Source organism: Triturus cristatus, chromosome 8, assembly GCF_964204655.1.
Source record: "Triturus cristatus chromosome 8, aTriCri1.1, whole genome shotgun sequence".
NCBI classification, from domain to species: Eukaryota; Metazoa; Chordata; class Amphibia; order Caudata; family Salamandridae; genus Triturus; species Triturus cristatus.
This window is the reverse complement of record NC_140591.1, coordinates 250,263,987-250,285,686: the sequence shown is the minus strand read 5'-3', so window position 1 is coordinate 250,285,686 and position 21,700 is coordinate 250,263,987.

The window sequence follows — 21,700 nt, the reverse complement described above, 5'->3', positions numbered from 1 at the left end:
GCTTTGTCATTTGTCTCTTTGAAGAGGTACTTTGACTGTGGTAGTGGTGGATGCAGGTCTCGACAAGGGTCTTACAAATACGAAAGCTGGTGGTGGTGGAACCATATCCCTCCAAGTAGGTTTAATGGGAGGCGTCATCTCGGTGTCCTTTGACCAGCCCTCAATACTGACAATCACTGGCTCGTCCTCATCACTGTCACTTTCTATAATTCTAAGGCTTTCATCAATTTTCCTGTCAACAAAATATCGGACAGCTGCGTAATGCATTTAGTTTTCTAATATACTTCATCTTCCTTTCCATTGCCTAAATGTAGTAAATACTTACCATTGTGTAGTCCACCCTCATCATCAAATCATCTGCTGAGGGTACAATAAGTGAGGAGTGAAAAGTTGGGCTATAGGCTTCCGGCTGTGAAATTACCTCTCTTTATCTATCAAGTAAGAACTCACCTTGCTGCGTTTCAGGTAATAGCTGTTTTCTGGACCGATTTCGTCTTCAGCTCCTCCAAGAGCCCATTTTTAGTAGGAGTACACTGTGGTCCTAAATTTCTAAAAAGGTAAACAACAATGATCTGGCACAGGCTAGCCAAGGTCCACAATAGCAGTGAAACTCTAAAGGTGTAGGGAAATAATTCAAACAGAGCATACCTTGATTGTGTCTGTTTGACTAGTCACAGTATGCTCTTGAGGTCTAAAGCATGGGGTAAAAAATCCAAAATGAATGAAAGGTTACACAACAGCAGATGGAGTAACTGCAGGCATTCATAGTGACTATGTGAACAGATTTAAATTGATCCAAAAAGTAGTGATTAAGCAAATATGCAAATAAGTTAGCTTTCTGGGCATGCTAATTCCGCCTGGGATACATCTCAGCCATTGGATTTTGCTTTGACTGTTGTTAGAATGTACTCCATTACTCTAAGTTCTTCTTCAGCTGCAAGATGCCCAGAAAGTACTGATGTCTATGAAGTGACTCGTTTAATTCATGGGGCGGGGGCAACATAATCTTCATCATCTACTCTTGCGAGAAATAATGACTTGTTTAAACCGAATGAAGCTCTTTCTCCTTGCAACTTATTCAGGGAGCTTTCAATTAGGTGCTGTCACAAAACATCTACATCATGGCTAGAAATCCTATTCTGAATTACAATATTTTAGCGAAGCTCTAGGAGTATGTTCCTGAAGCGTACGAGCGCTTTCTGCCAGTGTCTGAGCATTCCTGAGTTCTCTTCTTGTGTTTAAGGCTTTCACTAATATTACTTATGCCTAGTGTAATCCTCTCTAGCATAGCTACTGCAGAGGACTGTGCATGCTATAATTTGTAGGGATCAGTCCAAATTCAAGATATATAACTTCCACAGTTATGGGTCAGCAAGCAGCAGCTCAAAACCGAATCCTATAATATATCAGAATCAGTTGTGTTCAAGCAATACCATGACAACTCGGGTCAGATGATATTTGGTACTACTCCAGTCATTTCTGGAAAGGCCTCAGTAGCCTCCATCTCTGTCGGCATGAGGGAAAGAGTAAGGTCTTGCTCAACACCACAAGAAGAGTATTAAATACTCTAAGATGCTTCCATAGTTGCTCCTTAAGATCCCTACTAAGCCCATTGATACCAATGAGCACCTACGACAGATGTTTCCAGAGCCATCAGTGTTATGTGGTCATGCTATGCTCTATGGACTTCTACTGCATCCTCACCAGATCCTGATGACCCAAACATTAGAATGCAAATCAGACTTTGGACATTCAGTGGTCCAAATAATTGCAAAGGCTGCTTTTTGTGTTTGTTCTGTCAAGACACTAGAATAACCTGTGCCTGTGGATTAGGATGATCATGGGATAAAAAGACTATGGCCCTCATTACCAGTTTATCTGAGCGGGAGCACTGTCATACATCTCTGATGTTCTTGTCCCGCCAAGCTTGCAGTTCCCCTCACTATTTAGCCTCAAGGTAAGCTCTGTGCTTACACCCATGGAGCCTTGGCTGGCTATGTCAATGTAAACTGCTGGCATGGCAGTCCATCACAATGATGGCCATTCGGCCATTGATGGCAGGGCTTCCAGCACTCGTTTTCATGCATGCGCCCCTGCATGTTGTTGCCATTTGGTTTTGTATTGAGAAAACAGACTCACACTTTGGGAGTTTCTTTTCATATTACAAAATATTTTACTGAATGGTTGGTTCAAGGGGTTAGCCCGCTCAGCATAGCCTTAAGTGCTGTGAATGAAGCCACTTTAGCATGATCGGCTGTCTCAAACTAGAGATCACCACCAGGCAGATATGAACCATCCTCCACCAGACTGGCGAAGACCATGGTGCCATTAGGCAGACCTTTAGATTATCCACCAAGTCTGAGTGATTCCCCTACGCCATGGTGCAGCTACTGTTCTTCTGCAGTACCTTCAGTTTGTATATTTATGTCTACAGTTTTATTGTTTACCACCCATATCCATATATGGATGTATGTGAATAGCATTTCTATAGTGCATACCTGGACAAAGGCATTGGAGCACTGTACGTGGTCAAGAATAAGCATAAAGTCAACAAGTAATAGGAGAGGAAGATGGACTGTGGATGGTTAATGCATTGTGATGCGGTGTTCTTTAATATATATGTGGGTAGTCAGGCAGCCCCCAACAGTCACCTTGTTTTAGAACTCAGATCACTGATTCCATTTGTTAATTTCTGATACCAATGATAATGCTCTAGTTCTAACCTTGTGTTTGTTTTTCTATATTGGTGCTATGCACTGTGTCCAGTGCACTAAGGTGTCGATTCCGATCCTGTAAAACCCGGGTACGAATGGTCGGACGGAGCGTTTATTCCGTCCGACTGGTACCCGGGAAAAACACCTTACAAACTCGCAAGTATGATTTGCACAGAAACACCATTACCGCCCGAGTTGGAAAAAACACCGACCGGCAAAATCTTTACATTCAAATCTCGTTCGGGACGGCGCACATGCGACGTCCGGACGGAGACAGGCAGCGTTTCACGGACCAGCAAGTACGATTTGTGCCGACGTCACTCCGCACGCAGCAGTTTTTACGGGAGCCAAAAACTGCCGGGAAAGTGAGGACGCCGCAAACAAGGAGCCCCAGCACGCCAGGGACAGCGATGGATCCCAACCTACGCATCATCCCGGCCCTCATACCCTACCACCTCGTATACAGAAACCGACGCAGACACTGTAGAAGGTCAGAACAACCCCCAGGGGCAAAGGGGTGTGTGTGTGTGTGCAAGGGCCAGGAAACATAACCCACACCCCACAAATAACTACAACATCATGCACAGCAATTACCACTATGGACTGGTCACTTCGGGGGCGTGTCCACCAATCCCACGTTCCGCCACAACGGAAGTGGACGTGGACGGGTACCCGTCACCACCACAATGGTGGTACGGCACATACCACGCCCACCCCTACATCACACCAACTACGTCGGTACGGCCTGTACCCACATCCCAAAGGCATGGGTATGGGCCGCACCCCCAAAGTTGGGGTGCCCTAGGGGTACGGGCCCCACCCAGCCCACCAGCGCGTGGGTACGGCACATACCACGCCCACCCCTACGTCACACCAACTACGCCGGAACGGCCTGTACCCACGTCCCAAAGGCATGGGTACGGGCCGAACCCCCAAAGTTGGGGTGCCCTAGGGGTACGGGCCCCACCCAGGCCATCAGCGTGTGGGTACGGCTCGTACCACGACAGTGAACAGATACATAGGGGTGTGCCTATCACTCCCAGCAGTGCCCAGACATATGAGGGGTGGGTGCCCATCACTCCCAGCATTGCCCAGACATATGAGGGGTGGGTGCCTATCACTCCCAGCAGTGCCCAGACATATGAGGGGTGGGTGCCCATCACTCCCAGCATTGCCCAGACATGTAAGGGGTGGGTGCCTATCACTCCCAGCAGTGCCCAGACATATGAGGGGTGGGTGCCGAGGACCACCAGCAGTGGACAGAGACAGGGGGGGGGTGTACATCATTATCAGATGACCACAGCTCCATGGGTGAATGTACGTATCCCTAACTTAGGACAATCATGATAGTGCCATAACAACACATCACTGACCGCAGTGTCCCACTCCCATGAGGATGGTCGTCCTACCCCCACTGCATGACACACCACATGTGGGTGTGAGGACAAATTACACATGCATACCCACCCCTGGCGGAGGCAGCACAATACACACACTGAGATCATGCCACAAGACTGCACCCTCATGTCAAACACCACTAAACAAAGAGAGCCAAAGGGAACACACACTCACCCACATTCGACGAATGATAGGAATGTACAGGTGCCGGGGCAGCCAACAAGTCGTTGCCCCACATGGAAGTGAAAGGGTGGAGTACACACAGATAAAATGCCCACAATTGTCAGGCAGGTGCCCAAATACCCTGCAGAACACGTAACACATGTGTGTGAGGCAGGGAGTACACACATGCAAAGTGCGGAAAAGGGAAAATGACCACATGAAGTCATGTCAATATACGCCATACACAAGTACAGTGCCCACCAAGGATGCCACAAACGATGCAGGTGGAGACATTGCACAGCATGCATGGCCAAAGTCGAAGGGATGTGTCACATACCGAGGCAATGTTGACACAGCTCAGCACAACAATTGGGAAACACCCTGCAGGGAAGATGACAGGTGCCACAGAGGAAGGAACACACCTTGGGACAATGTCACCATGCAGTAAGAGCTAACATGACCTACGAATATATGCAGACACCTTGTGACGGCATGCAGATACCAGGGTCCACCCCATGAGCAGGACACAACAACATTTACCAGACACCCAACACATCATCACCACCCCAACTCAGGGAGCAGCAGCACCAGCAGCATTACCAGAATAGAAATAGTGTGCAAACGATAAAATAACAACCACATTCAGCATCTCGAAGAAAAGTAGCCACAGTACAACATTCAACAAGCCCATAGACCACACCAGATGCGAAGTCCCGGGGGGGGGGACACGTAGGGACGCCTCTCCCCAGGCTCGCCTGCACAGTACACTGTGCCATATCATCCACAGAAGGGGGGCATCATGTGGGGGGAAGAACCAGGCACCGCAGGGACAGGAGGGGCACGGGTAGGTGACGTGGGTGCAGGGACGGACGACTCCACTACAGGGGGTGGGGCAGCGCCAAAGGAGGAGGGCAGTTTGGCGCTGCACACGGCCGCAAGCTCTTCCAGTGTCTTCCCTGCACCTGAAGGCACCACAGGCCCCAAGGAGGGGGGGGGGGTCGGAGGGATGGGTCGCAGCGCAACTGGGGGAGGGTGTGGACAGGGGGGGGGACTCAACTACCCTGCCCGGGGAATCCCTCAAACGCTTGCGGGGCAGTGTCACACTGGGGCTGAGGGACGGACTGGCCATGAAGGAGAGTCTGTCCGACTGTTGGGCAAGAGAGCCAAGGGGAGTGGTATTGGAGGTAGTGTGTCATGAGGAATGCGGACTCCTACTGCAACAGCGTGGCTGCTGTTTGCCCCCCGACCCAGTGCCTGTGCCTTCTCCCCCCTGTGTGTGCGTGACAGGAGGTGTGCGCTTGGCCCTCCCTGGTTGTGTGCTGCCTGTGTCCGGTGGGGTGCGTGCATGGGGACGTCTGGGTGTGCATGGGACAGGCATGGGAGTGGGAAGTGCGGATGGTGCCGGGGTAGGGGGGGACGGAGCGCTGCAGGAGACCCACCGCTGCCGTCAGTGACGAGTCCATGGACCTCAGCAACATCCGGTGGTCAGACATAGCTGATTACATGCCCTCCATGTACGACACCATCCGTGTCAGCAGTCTGGTGTGGCCATGGAGGACACGCAGCAGCGACGTCCGGGCACCCTGCAACTGGCGATGAATGTCCACAGACTCTGCATTGACGGCAGCAGGGGAGACAGGGGCAGGGGGTGCGGTGCCTGGCACGACGGAGACATGTTTGGCGTACCACAAACTCCCCTCAGAACCCAGAACCCCACATCCGACTAGCTAAGTGTCCCATTCGATATCCGATGTTGGGCCCGGCGGTCCCAATGTATAGACAAGCCAGAACAAGCGACTTACAACATCCTCAGGAATGGTGGGAATCAGACATACCTGTTCGTCATCATTCACAGATCAGTCCACAACAGAATAGACACAGACAAGGTAAAGTTTAATGAGTACATTCAATGAACCTCACGTCATAAGATGCAGGACTGTGGCCAACATAAGCAGACAAATGGTTAAGGCCACAAACATCAGCATTGTTGCAATATCATAGACATTGAAAGGAGCAATCATAAGAAACTGACAGTGGAAACAGCAACCTTCCTGTCGCCAGTAAACTAATAGTAGTATCATTCGACTAATAGAAGGTCCCTAAGCTAGAACGGGGGACCCCTCACCGTACAGATCAGCTCAGTGGAATCACATCACGGTATCATTTTGTCCCATCTCCTGCAAAAGTCCTCCATCACAATGAAACGAAAACGTGCTGCACTGCAATATGGCCAGCACTCGTCCATCAGGCATCTGCAGCTGCGTGCATGTAATGGCTAACTAGTGGGACGATCAACCTGCACACAACAACATGCACCGTCTAGTCACCCTGCCTGTGTGTGTAAACAATGTACAGTACAAGCTCGCTGCTCACTGTGAAGGATGTCAATCAACAGACAGTCCTCATGTGAAGTAAACTCGAGTAGGCATTTCAAAAGTAATAACACGCAACCACAGTGTCGCGTGCAAAAGCAGACAAAGTGGCAAGATGGCTTACTGACAACTAACGCAGTGGTGCCAACTTAGCATTGTACATAGGGAGATAGGAATCGTCACTACACCCCCCCTTGTTCGTACCACTAACCACTAGGGGCGCAAATTCGAGAACGCAGAGTTCAAGTTTGATAGAACGGAACCAAGGGCATGAACTGGAAGTCCATAGAAGGGAAGCGAAAAAGTCAGAAAAGAAATGTCAATTATGAACGACGTTGAAGGGCAATTAACCATGTAAAAGGGGAGAAAAATATCACATCGACGGATGCACCATGAAATGAGCAGGGCTGAAGTCAATCCATCAAGGCATAGGCACTATAAGTTGCAACAGCTTCCAAGAGGAAATCATCTGCACATTCCCCAAAATTGTCTGCCATCCAGTTCAGCAGGGGGAAAGAACACACGTGTTCCTCAACAATCGGGCCATCCAGCATAATTTGTGGACAACAGGTGGGGACATCAAGATAACTTCTGGATAAGAATTCATTTGCTGCCGTTCCGATGTCCCAATTCCCTAGGACTCCATGTGCAGCAGCACAGGCCATGACACTGACGCCAGAACAGTCCAACTCATAAGCCACTAAGGGGCTCATCAGTCGATCAAAATCCGGGTCAGGAGCCACCGAGTTAGACAGGCACAAATCCAGAGCCCATTCGAACGGACAATCTAGGCAATGAAAGACAGGTTGCACGCAGGTAAAGAAGGGAAACCGGAAGGACAATCCATAGGCACTGCTTAAGATCGCCAGCGGCAGAGTGCCTTAGAATTCAAGCATCATGTTCCGAAGATGGAGCAGCCGGTGCATGCTGTCTTGTAACGCAAGTTGTGAAGCCACAGCGTAGTACGCAGATCAATTATGGCACCCCAGCTACGAGGGCGAGAAGCAAAGGGACACCTCCGAAGACGGTAGACAAAATCGAATTATGAAATGCGGGGATCACACCAAACAAAGTTTGGAAGGAGGTCACGAGGCCGGAGCCCACAATGTAGAAAAAAACAGCCAGGCCACCTGTTGACGAGGCATGAAAGATAGTCTGAATCCGAGTCCCAAATATGTAGTGGGAGATCAGTGTTAAAAAGCGCTTGCACCTCTGTGCGCGTGTGATCTACGTGAAGGCCACATGTTTCTCAGGATGAAGTCAACACGACTTGTTTTTGAGACAATGGAGCCCTTATACTGCTCATCTTGTTGAACTCCGCTTTCAAGGTTGGAATGGAAGGCCAGATGGATACATCCAGCCGGCCATGCGGGGGTGGGAAAAGGTCGTAATGACAGAAAACCACTCGTAGTGATACTGTCACGATGTCAGGAATTGCTGGAAGCATCCCACAGCAAGCTTCTGCATTGAATAGCACATAATTACCGTTAGCAAGCAGCGCACAAGACGGGGTCATGACTGGCACACGAATCCCTTACAGAATACAAGCTACATCATGAGTGTGCATGTAACAAGCACCATGCAATTGAATGTGCCTACACACCACAGAATGATCCGGAGTGGAAGTGCACCCTTCACCTCTTAAATACACCTCCTTGCCGTCTCTCACGCACCTGTTGTCGCCTAGCACGGACACAAGGGACCCGACCAACTGGGAGGGCGGTGATGACCCGTCAGCGTCATAGTCGGTGTTGGGACTGGACAGGTCCTCCGCCTGACTCCCCTCGGCCTCCGTGCCACTTGCTGCGCCAGACTCCCCAGCACTGTTGGCCCTGGTGCTGGCTACCTCCCCCATGTCCGTGCCAGTGTCTCCCTCGGTTTCCCCCGACGATGCTGTGGCTAAGGTAAAGAGACAGGAAGTGACCAGACACCTGTATACATATGACACATGAGTCCAATCTACATAGGACACAGCGCATAGCATGAACGGCAACATGAGTGACATCTACAATACTACAAACATATGTAGGCCCTGCACCACACAGTTGGTTTACCCACCATGCCACAGGGAAACAATGGGGAGCATGACACAACAGCAAACTACTTGTTCTAAATCGATACAGAGGAGCTACTCACTGGGGACAGTCGAGCACTGCATCACTGGCATGGCACAGTCACCTACACCCGCAACTGTCCCCCGATGGCAGGGACACGGATTATGACACTTCACATGTAACTACCGGCGTTGCACGTTGTGACTATGTCATGTGAGTGTCATGTGTTCCCATGAGCTAGCTGTATTAGTTCCGTGACATGCATCTGCATTTGCTGCATTCAACATGTGTGTGCGTGGCGATGGGCATGGCACACTATTACGCACACCAGGCCACATGTGGAATCAGACGTAACGGGTGTATGTATGCATCGCACATGGACTTGCGAGACAAGGACATATCTGCGTAGTCTCAATGTATGTGTCATCATACCTGACATGTACCCCTTCATGGCAAGGTGTGTGAACTGTCCTGTTTCAAGGACATGCGACCTGTGCCTCTAGTGTCCCGCAACCGGTCTGTGTGATAATACATCCTTCTCATGCACATATGTGGATGTCTGTCACTCCTGTAATGCGTCAGCCTCTTCACTTACACTGGCCCACAGCTAGTTCCATGGCATGTCATGTTGACCTTGCGCACCCACGTGTGTAGCTGACTGTTGTTAGGGGTGTTACCTGGCTGGCATACGTGTCCTGGATGCATTGCACAGTACAGACTCTGTATGTAGCATATGTGTAGTAGCTGTTGAACATGTGCTCAGTCCATTGTCAGTGGTGTAGTGCTGTACTCAATCTTTGTTATTCCTTCCAAATTTCTGCAGGGCACCGCCTCTCCCCCGACCAATGCCAGACTTGGCTGCCATGAGGGAACGTGACTGTATACGCCGCTACCGCTTCTCCCAACCGTTGATTGACGACTTGACCACAAGGCTCGAGCCACACCTCCAACCGCTACACAGGTATCCTACTGCACTGACCCCCAAGATGAAGGTGATGGCAGCCCTACATTTCTTTGCCACGGGTACGTTTCAATTGACCATAGCTGATGTAGGTGGCATGTCCCAGACCATGTTCAGCCGTGTCCTGCATGATGTGTTAGAGGCCATGTTGGTACACCTGGATGAATTCATATCCTTTTCAACTCGTGAGCAGTTGACAGGTGTCAAGGGTGAGTTCTATGCCCTGTGAGGGATGCCCCATGTCATTGGGGCCATTGATGGGACACATGTGGCTTTGGTGCCACCACACGCACAGGAGGTAGCCTTCCGTAACCGCAAGCATTACCATTCCATCAATGCCCTTGTGGTATGTCTTGCTAACATGATGATATCCCATGTCTGTTCCCGTTTTCCAGGATCAGCACACGATGCCTACATCATGAGGCGTAGCAGGGTGCCTGAAATGATGCTGCAGCTGCGCAACGAACGTGCATGTCTTGTTGGTGGGTATAATCTGTTAGTCCTGTATTTAGCCGTTTCTTCATATCTTACTGCTTCTCCTGACCCACTTCTGTCCATGATGTTTCCATGTAGGGGACGCTTGCTATCCCAACATGCCATGGCTGATGACGCCTCTCCGCAACCCCAGAACAGCCGCAGAACACCGGTACAACGACACCCATGGGCAGACGAGGCACGTGATTGAGAGGACGTTTGGACTCCTGAAGAGCAGATTCCGGTGCCTCCACAAGACCGGCGGCGCCCTCCCATATGCCCCGGTGAAGGTCTGCAAAATCTTCCTTGTGTGCTGCATGCTGCACAACATGGCAGTGGAGAAGGCCGTGCCACTCATCCTGGATCCTGATGAGCAAGATCATCCACCGGTGGAGGATGAAGGGCTTGGGCACGGGGCAAGTGAGGATGAGGATGAGGACATCCGGAGTCAGCTGATCCGCAACTTCTTCTCATGATGGTGCGTCCATGTGTCTGAGTGTGCAAGCTTAGTGCCTTGTGTGGCATGTGTTGCAATGTGTGTGTCGAGCTGACTGTGTGCCAAGTGACTTGGAGGTGTGTTCTGATGTGTCAAATAAGTGCTAATGTCATTCCCCATATTTGTGCAGGAACACAAAAATCATTATTTCCATGGTGACAACATCAATCCTGTAGAGTGCATGTACATGTCTGCTGATTACTAGCTCCTCGCTGACTTGTTGTGTGTCTGTCCTCCCCAGGTTCCTGCGGCTGTCGTCTGCTCATGTCATCATTGCACTCCTGCTATTCCTCATGATTTTTGCAACGTGTGCCGGATCAGAGTTACATGCACAGAGATGGTGAAAAGTCTTTTTGGGTAAGGAGTGCAGCAAGGCGTTTTGTGGGTGGTACGTGTTTGTGATATGTGGGGACTGCTCCTGTGCATGTTGTGTTACCATGCATACATGTCGACTCACCATGGGCCACGTGACGTGTTGCATGGCTCCCATGAATTGATAGTCACCCTTCCTGACAGTCATCTGTTATGGATTGTGGATTCTGATGAAGGCATCAATGTGTGTCTAACGTCCCTCAGGAACATACGGGATGGTCATGCTGGACATGGTGTGGGACATCCCATATGAGGCTCAATGTGGAATTGTAGACTCGCCGTGTGCAGCAAGGGGTGTGAGGCTCAACCCCTTCACTTGTGTGCCAGCTCAGTAGGATTTACCACATCTGTGTGTTGCAGGGGGTGTCCAGTGTGGGTCACACATGTTCAGCCGAATGACCTGTGATTCTGTTCCAATGGATGCAATTCCGTTAGTGTGAGGCTGAGTAATAAAGGTGTTCGTCATACTCCAAGGTGCCTCGTCTCTGTCAATGCTGGTCTCTTGCCACTTGGCATGCGGCATCTCTGGCATTCTTGCTGTAGATAATGCATAGGAGTCCATGTGTAGTTTAGCGACATGCATGCAGTTGTTCATGGATTAGGCTCCCTATTGGGCATGTAGTACATGGTTGTGTATGTTTTTTAGCGAGCTCAACCACACAATGGGCCATCACCAGTTGCTGAGGGTGTGTCTCCAGTGCGGCCTTCAGTTTCCTGATCCGGGGTAATGGTTCTTTGGTGATTGTGCATGCATTGTCTCTGGCTGTGCCATGTGACACTGGACACTCCTCACTTTACACACGCGCCTGTTGCAGTTGTCCTTCTCACATCCTAGTCTTTGTGTGCAAGATGGGCCATTTGGCAGGGAGATGGCGCATGCTGCTGCAGGCCCTGCACAGGCACCCAGTGGCCACACTCACAAGATGTTGTGCATCATGTTTGGCTCGCTCACATTTGCCATGCTAGTCCACTGCATCTGTACCTCATGCTGCAACGCCCTCTGCATCATGCACATGATCCACAGATAGATCCACTCCAAGTTACGACAGACCATCCCCCAGGTCCATGACGACATCCATCTCATATACTGCCCTGCCCTCTACGGAGCAAGTACATCCAAACTCCAAGGACACTGGTCCACTTCCAGGGGGCATCTGCACACCTCAGCTTCTACACCCTGCGCCCCAGCCACCTCACCGTCCACCATAGATAGCTGCAATGGATCACTGTCTGCTGCAGGATGTCCTCCACACACCCCACCCACACTCAGGAGGCAGTCCACAAACCCGACCCCACACCAACCTTGTACGTCTTTCATCCTAGATCCCATTGGTCCATCTCCGTGCATCCAACCTTGCCCTGGCCACCGTTCTTCACATCCACCGTACTCCAGCATACAGGACATAGTTCTCCCACCTTGCCACAAATACCTGGGACTCCCTCCCCGGGTACCTCCACATGGGCCATGGCCTCTACGCCTTGATGATGATCTCCCAAATAGGTCTGTCCGCACAGTTTAGCAAGCCCCCCCTCAGCAGCCAGAGGCCATCACAGGTGAGTGTTGTGCTCCATGCCTACATTGAATGATGCTTGTGACCCATGTGTGTCCTGTACCAGACTCTGTTCCCAGGGGATGGATGGCTGGAGTTGGTTCAACACTCAGGCATAGTTAGACATTTCCACACACATATGTCGTAGAATAAGGCAAAATGACAGCAACATCTCCTGTGCAGAACAATGTGAATTTATGTTTGGTGGGGTGAGTCTTTTGGTACATGTGCTAAGGTGCTCTACCGGGGGAATGGAATCCAAAGTTCACTGGGGAAGATGGCATCCTTGGCATTGGAAGTCATCAGAGTCCAGACCACAGTGTTGGTCATCATTGGTCAGACTGTGACCAGCAAGTCCATGTGGCAGAGAATGTCATTGGGTGAGGTGCTGCTGTTGCGCCAGAGGGCCAGGTGCCAGGCCAGGTGACCTGGGAGATGGGGATGGTCCGCTGACTCTCACGGTCTTTTACGTGGACGACCCACTTTCCTCCGGGGACCTACAGATGCAGGCCTTGACGATGCTGGGGACGCTCCGTCAGAGGATTCCTCCTCCTCCTCCCTCCCTGTGTCTGGTGCTGGTCTACGCCTGGTGGCACAGGGAGAGTTTGCCAGACTTTGGGCGATCTGACAGAGTGATTGGCTCACGTCCCTGTGCACCGCCAGGAGCTCAGCCAGTCTTGCCTCCATCCGTCCTTGGTGTTGTTGGTGACTGGCATGATGCTTGACCTGCAGGTTCGTTATCTCATCGAGGGTCCCCTGCATCCCGGAAAGTCTGGACACGACCTGGTTGATGCCTCTGGTGTCACGCCGGTATGAGTCCAGGATGTTGCGTATGTGTGACATACCGGGGTCCTGAGCTGGCTGGTCAGGTTCGCGCCTCCGCCTGCCTCCACTCCCACTACCCCTGCCCACACAAGCCTGGCCTGCCGTTGTGGGCACATCGGGTCTACGGGACCCCTGAGGATGGCATCGGCAGGGCTGTCTGCCTCCTCCTGGGTGCCCGCAGAACCTTGTCCCTCCTGATCAGACTGGCTGTGTTGTTCAGTGCGAGCAGGGATCCTGGGTGTGTCCTGGGATGTGGCGGGAATGGGGGTGGTGGTTGGCACAGATGTACCTAACGCAGGTGCTGCAGGTGCTTGTACACCAGAGGGTCCAGGTTGGTCGGGGTCATCCGCGGAGTGGTGAGAGTCGTCGCTGCCGGTGGGATCGTCTTCACGCGGTGCCTGGGACTGTGATTCTTCCCCCCCAGTGTTGGCCTGTGTGTGAGAGAGAGACAATGTTAATGCTGTTTCATGCCACATCCATGTTTCATACATATTCAAGTTGACACAGTTCCCCCAGGTAGTTGGATGTCCCTGGCATTCCTCTCAGTGTCCACTTGGGGATGGGTATGTCACGGGGGACAGATTGGGATGTTCTCCTGAGTGTGTGGCCTGTAGATAGTTGGCTCTGATCAGGCGCGCAACACCCATTGGGCTCACTGGGCTTCTGCCCCCCCCCCGTCACCGGTCCTAGGATGCTTGTTTCCTGTCCAGGGAGGACCTTGCTTGGCAGTTCGGGCTGGACTGTTCCTATGAGGCACAGGGTCAAGACTGATTTGCATATGGCTGGGTTCAAACTGGAACGGCATGGTGAGCAAAAAAACGATGGATTTAGGCCCAGATCTCTGTACTGGGGTGAATGTATGACATTGTTCTGCATTCTGTCCATCAACTGTTTTGTTTGCATTTGTCACCCCGGGTGGGAAGGGTATGCCCAGACGTGGGTCCCTTGCTCTCCATGCCACTGGAATCAAGCTATCCTGGCTGAAGAGGGGTGAAACCCCGAAACCCCGAAACTGGTCCTAGGATGCTTGTTTCCTGTCCAGGGAGGACCTTGCTTGGCAGTTCGGGCTGGACTGTTCCCATGAGGCACAGGGTCAAGACTGATTTGCATATGGCTGGGTTCAAACTGGAACGGCATGGTGAGCAAAAAAACGATGGATTTAGGCCCAGATCTCTGTACTGGGGTGAATGTATGACATTGTTCTGCATTCTGTCCATCAACTGTTTTGTTTGCATTTGTCACCCCGAGTGGGAAGGGTATGCCCAGACGTGGGTCCCTTGCTCTCCATGCCACTGGAATCAAGCTATCCTGGCTGAAGAGGGGTGAAACCCCGAAACCGGTCCTAGGATGCTTGTTTCCTGTCCAGGGAGGACCTTGCTTGGCAGTTCTGGCTGGACTGTTCCATGAGGCACAGGGTCAAGACTGATTTGCATATGGCTGGGTTCAAACTGGAACGGCATGGTGAGCAAAAAAACGATGGATTTAGGCCCAGATCTCTGTACTGGGGTGAATGTATGACATTGTTCTGCATTCTGTCCATCAACTGTTTTGTTTGCATTTGTCACCCCGAGTGGGAAGGGTATGCCCAGACGTGGGTCCCTTGCTCTCCATGCCACTGGAATCAAGCTATCCTGGCTGAAGAGGGGTGAAACCCCGAAACCGGTCCTAGGATGCTTGTTTCCTGTCCAGGGAGGACCTTGCTTGGCAGTTCGGGCTGGACTGTTCCCATGAGGCACAGGGTCAAGACTGATTTGCATATGGCTGGGTTCAAACTGGAATGGCATGGTGAGCAAAAAAACGATGGATTTAGGCCCAGATCTCTGTACTGGGGTGAATGTATGACATTGTTCTGCATTCTGTCCATCAACTGTTTTGTTTGCATTTGTCCCCCGTCATGTGTGTCAGCCCGGCTGAGACAGCCTCGCGGGCTGGCGTCCGTCTAATTGCAGCCGGACCCGAGTACTTCACAGGTGTATGGTAGACCATTTACTCGTAAATGAGCCTTTTGTTGTGTTTTCACCCCTTCTTACAGCCACTCTGCCTATGGCTGGTAGATTTAGCCCCCCCAAATCTTTTTCTGCCCCCCCCCCCGGAAATTGGCTCTAGTTGCCCGCCTGGCTCTGATGCTTACTTGGCTCCGGATTGGTCTTGTTGTGTCACATGTCCATTGTGGGAGTGGATGTATCCGTTGCCTGCCCCGGGGGTGTGTGCTTGTGTTGGGGGGGGGGGGTGTGACCGGGCATGCTGCTGTTGTGTGTTGTGTGAGTTGTCATTGGGTCTCCCAGATGATGTGTGTGTCCCCTCATGGTGTATGCTGGCATGACAGTGTGCGTGAGTACCTGTGCTAGATGCCTGTGCTTGTGGAGTTGGTGTTTGACTGTACAGTGGTCCCAGGAGGGCCTTGTGCTGCATACAGCAGGGCCCAGTGTCAGCGACCTTGGTAGTAGTTTGCCAGTCCCTGTGCATTGTGCATGGGTATGTCCCTATGCCATATGGGCTGAGGACATTGGTGTCTGCGTCTCATTTTCACGATGTGTTGTGTGGGGCCCACCCTCCCAGCCTCCCGGACATCCAGTCTTGTGTTTGTGGTTGTTGTGGCCTTGGACATGGCCTTGCCTTGATTTGTGAAGGGTGAATGGTGACGTTCGTGGCATGGGCGTGGTTATTGAGTGTGGTTGTGTGCGGTGAGTGCTTGGGGGTAGGTGCGTGCATTTGTTGTGGTTGGGGTGTGGATGCCATTCCCCCATGTTACGTGAGTTGTTTGTGTACTCACCAGGCTCTGCGACTCCTTCCACTCCGTGTAGTCCCACCGGCGGTAGCATGGCCATCACCTTCTCCTCCCAGGGATGGTAGTGTACGGGTCTGCGGGGCGGCCCACCTCCAGTGATGTTGGTCTGGGCATGTTCTTCATTCATCTTCCTCTTGACCGCCCTGCGCAGATCGTACCACCTGGCTTGGCATTCATGCCTGGTCCTTCGAACGGGCGCAACAGCATTCACCTTGTCGACGATCCTCTGCCACATGGCAGATTTTTCAGATATGCTGGTCTGTCTGACCATTCTTCCAAACAGCTGTGGCTCGACTCTGATGACTTCGTTGACGAGGAGCTCCAGCTCGCCGTAGTGAACTTGGGATTCTTGTCTGTGGGCATGGTGTGGGGTGTGGGTGTGGGTGGTTGTGGGTGTGTGGGTGTGAATGTGTGTGTGTGTGAATGTGAAGAGGGGGATGTTTGTGGGGGAGGTTGTGTGAAGGTGTGTGAGTGGCGGTGTAGCTAAGGTATGAGTTATATGGGGTGGTTTGTGTGTGAGCTCTGTCCGCAGTAGGTCTGTTGCAAGGGCTCATGGTTTGTGTGTGTGGGCCCTTTTTATTGGTCAATTTGTGGGTGTGGCTGTGTTTGAATTTTGGTGGGTGTGTTATAAGAGGTGGTTGTGTTTGGGGCCTCTGTTGGGCAGTTTGGATGTGGCAGGTCGGTCATTGAGTAGTATTTTGTCGTGTTTTGTGTTTTGTGTTTTTGTGCGAGTCGCTTTGGCCCTCCTTGTGCTGTTTTCCACTGTCCTGGTTCTGTATGTGTCTTTTTCGCGTGGGTAAGATCCATACATTTGCGATGCTGTGTGAGGGTAATGGGGTACGGTGTTGGTGTGCGGCAAGTAAATGCAGTGGGGGGCTGGGGGTACAGTGCGGACAGGGTGGTGTACAGTGCAGACATATTGGGGGGGGCTGTACGGCTCGTACACGGGCATGAGTTTACCCGTGAACATGTGTGCTTCAGCGTTGGCTCTGTACGGGCCTTTTAACGCGCGATTGTGTATTCGGACGGGCGGTCGGGATCGTACTTGCGCGCTCGGACTTGTGTTTTACGATTTGTAAGTTAAACTGTCCGGATCACTTTCGTACACTTTTCCAGACGATATTCGGATGTGGACACTTTCCGACGCACGCTCGTAGACTTTTCCCAACACTATTCGTAGTTATTTTTCACGTCCCATTCGTACTTGCCAGTTTGTACGGTACTTGTGCGACTCGTACGTAAAAAAATATGGATGCGGGTCGTACGCAAATTATTTTTACCGGCTCGGAATCGGCACCTAAATGTACATTGTACAGATTCAATTAAAGTCAGAACTCTTACATCTTGGAAAAAAACTCCATCGAAGACTTGGAATACAGAAAAATTATCCCTAATATAAAAAATTAGAGAACATTAATTGTGGTTTGTGTTTCTCATTTTATAAAAAGATGAGACTACCATACGAACCTACTCTTCAGCGTGGGGTAAGAATGCATTGCCGGAAGCGGTTAGGATGATGTGTAGTTTATTGACTAATAAATATTCTTGCTACCGTACAAATCGCAAACATTTGGACTGAATGCTTCATGTATAGCTAAGTTACACACAATAAAATATTCCTTCTGCTTTCAATACATCACATAAGAGCACTTGCAGTGTATTGATATTTACTAATCATGTCAAATTCATGAAAAAAAATCTAAACCTATTCCGGAAATAAAGGTCATATCAAGAAAATATAAACTTCCTTTTCTGGCGAATTGTGTAACTCGCCCTCTCTGGGCAGACATTTCCGCCTCTGGGCTTACAAAACCCGATGAACGCAAACAGCTGCCTTAAAAATATTATGTTGTATAATTGGGTAAAATTGACACATAAGTAGCTTCCGGGCAGATGACTGTGCAATTTGATGGCTTTGAGTACCCAGAGGTATAAGTGATTAATAGTGATGTTGGTGATGATGTATTCACTGACTAATGGCCTGCCTGACCACCAGTCATAAAACAGAATACCAGTTGTAACTGGTTTGTCTTGCCAGCCCATTGTTCAATGTATAATACAGGAAGCTCAGTGTGGGAAATGATTGCATTGGAAGACCTATCCCCGAGAAGTAAAACTGATGGGAAAGTTAGCAAACTAAAACCAATCTACCCTAAAGAAGAGCAAAGTTCTTATTGTCTGAGCAAAGATGTATGTAGTGCCCTCATTGGCCGTTCAAGTAGTTCTGAGAGACTCCTGATTGGCCTTCGCCTAAGCACCATAGCTGTATTTCTCAGGTGGTTACTGTGAACTGTTGTTGTGTCAGTAACTTACATTTTGTTCATAAGTGAATACCTTGCTTAGCTGTGTTTTTTGTGAACTGTGAAACTGTGTCACGCCAGTAAGTTGCTAGCATTTTCAATGTGAATGACCTTTCTTTCTTCGTTTTTCTACTTAGTGCCTTGAAGTTGTGTTGTGCTCGTAACTCTTGAACATTATGTATGCCAGTAGATTCCTATAGTATCTTTCCCTCACATTGGCTCAGCACTCACGAGGGACTGGCATTTTAAATAACACTCAATTATAAAATGCTTGAAAAGCCCCAGATTTTTGTGCAGGCGCACAACTTGCATAGAACTTAGTGACCTTCACAAATTGGTTGTTCTATTTGTGAAATATACGCAAATGTCATGAGACAATACCTTTGCAAATTAGCACTTTTATAAATAACAGGTAAGAGACATGCCAGGCCTGATTCTTTAAAAAAGGTGAATATGCACCTACTTGTTTACTACCTTGCATGTGTGCTGATTTACAACTTTCAGGTATTCACAAAACATTCCAGGAGTGTATCTCTAAAGCAGAGATAATGACAGGTTTCAAGACATTCATTTGAAAAAGTTTGTGATTTGCTCTTCTGCACGGGAGAATATACATTGTTTACGGTTTTACATGCAAAACAATCTGAGCAAGTCCCATCACTTGCTTACTTTTTTCTTTTTTTCGGGGGTAGGGGGATTTTTTTTTTCTGCATCGGCACAGTTCATGATGGTTGCTCCCTGCCCCTAGATATGGATTAACTTCTGACTTGAAAAGCAATAAGGGGTTATTAGGTTCTAGAATATTTCTTTGTCTTTTAGATATAAAACTACATTTTAAATCTTCCTATTACAATTAAAATTTAGATTTTAATATATTTTTGAATCAAGTACAATAGTTCATAATTTGTGCATTCTTTTGTTTATTAGGGGTTCAAATCATAGAAACTGTTTAGGCGGGATGGCGGCCACCACAAATAAAGGGTGGTGGGGTAGGTGAAGAGAATGTGAGAGGAGTATCGCATGGGGGAGAGCGAGCGTGGGGGGGGTTGTTAGAATATATATATACTTGAAGCCGCCGCCCGCCTATCACTTCCTCTTCTCTTCCTGGTCCCCGCAGCCCCTGCAACAGACTTCCATCCATTCCCCGCGCTGCTCTCCTTTTAGGAGAGCAGCGCGGGTATTAGCCTGAGCGGGCTGAAAAGAAGCTCCGCTTAGGCCAGGTAGTCTGTGGGGGTTTCTCCAGTCTGGCTGTTCAATGCAGCTGGGCTGAAGAAACCTCAGTGTGCATGTGTGTTTTGGTTGGCCTGAGACGGCTGGCCAAACACATATGCGCACTTAGGGAGTGCACATAGCACTCCTCCTCCCATGCCCCGCCCTGCCCCTCCCTGCATGAACTGGCTCAGAGCTGGCAAATGAAAAATAAAACAATGCTAGAACATTGTTTTATTTTTCATTTACTGGCTCTGAGCCAGGCAGTGGGGCGCCGCTCCTCCGCCACTGCGCGGGGTCTCCGGTTTCCGGTAGAGATTAAAGGTGTTGACAGACATCAAAAGATTATGGATCTATGATTTACAGTTTGGCAAGTGCAGCACTTCTACCACAGATTGGCAGATGTCCTATCTATCTAGAGTGTGAATTCATGTGCACACTGTAATAAGGTGCACATGACATCTAGAAAGTTGTTGTGGATGCCCTGCATCTGCCAAACTCTACATAACCCCCTAAATCGTGAAACACTGTCAAAGCATGAATCAGTCTAAAAAAATAATGTATGAATACCCACACACCTGTACTTTTGTAGATGTTCTCAAACTTTCATGTAAATCTCCACTGAAAAGAGATTTATCTGTACAACAATCTCCAAATGCATAACTCCTTTTATCAGGGGAAAACCAAATGACTATCATGCTGTTTCAAAGGATAGTAAAAGTCTTACTTTTTAGTAGTAGTAATTCATCTTTATTCAAATATGCATCATAATCATAAAAGATAAAACATAAAAACCCCATAAATACATCAAAAAGACATTAAAACATACAGGCCACCGAATTGAGCTCAGATCACACATTCTGTAGGCGGTAGGTACAGTGTAAAGGAAAATAGGGCAACCTACGCATTTTATCATTGCAAATTAGGGACTCATCATTTTGTTCCAATATAGAGCACCTTTTAAATAGGAAAAGACCACCAGCATTACAACATGATCAGGTAATAGCTGTAGATGTAAGAAGGCAGGCCGAAATTGGCAAACCCCCTGGATTTTAAGAGTGGTGTTAAATACATTTTGAGCAAAAATTCATAAAATGTACAGAATAAAACCAGATGTATCAAGGCTTGCGTGGAGCAACCACCACAGGGGCAAACTAAATGTACATGGGGATCAAACTGTCCCAGAGGGAAACAGAAACATTACATACTTGCTGTTGGCATTGTCATGTTTTTCTTCTAAACTTCTTGTATATTCCAGATCGCAAACCATCCCAAATAAAGGGGCTGATTCACAAAGAAAGTAATAGATATTCACTGAGAGATTTATATCTACTTCACAGTGTCGATTTACTACTTTCTGCAATTCAAGAATTCTGCACTGAATGCGCTTGGTAAGCTGCGTCTGGCACAGGTTTCAATGAGGATTCCTGGAAAAATCATATGATTTCCAAATCTGCAATTCATTCCCTCTTTATTGAGAGCTCCATTGTGCAGAACACAGCAGAGGGAGACTGGATTCCTCTCTACATATGCATATTTTTATAAATTTTTTCTTTGCAGAGAAACCCCTTCTGCTACCCCCATACAAACTATGGGGTTGATCAATTTTCCTTTCAACTCTCTAAAGGGATCAACACCAGCAAAAATACAACCTTTCCAAGCTGAAAAGGGAAATGTGAGAAGTTTGTATATGCTCATAAACATAGTTGATTGCGGGCGTTCACAAACATCCAAGGATAACACACCTTAGAATGCCCAGGAACACCCATATTCCACAACGTGAGTGGGATTTACGGGCAGTGGAATCTCCCCGCTTGTGATGGACATCGTTGCAGTGTGAGTCCTGGGCAAGCAGCAATCACAATCCTAATCAGGGTAAGGCACCAGCAAACCCCAAATTAGCCTCTGCTCAGCCCCTGGTAGCTTGGCACAGAGCAGTCAGGCTTATATTTGAAGGCATTGTGTAAAGGATGTATGCAACACTTCAAACAGTAAAAACAGTGAAAACGTTATGAAAAGATCATA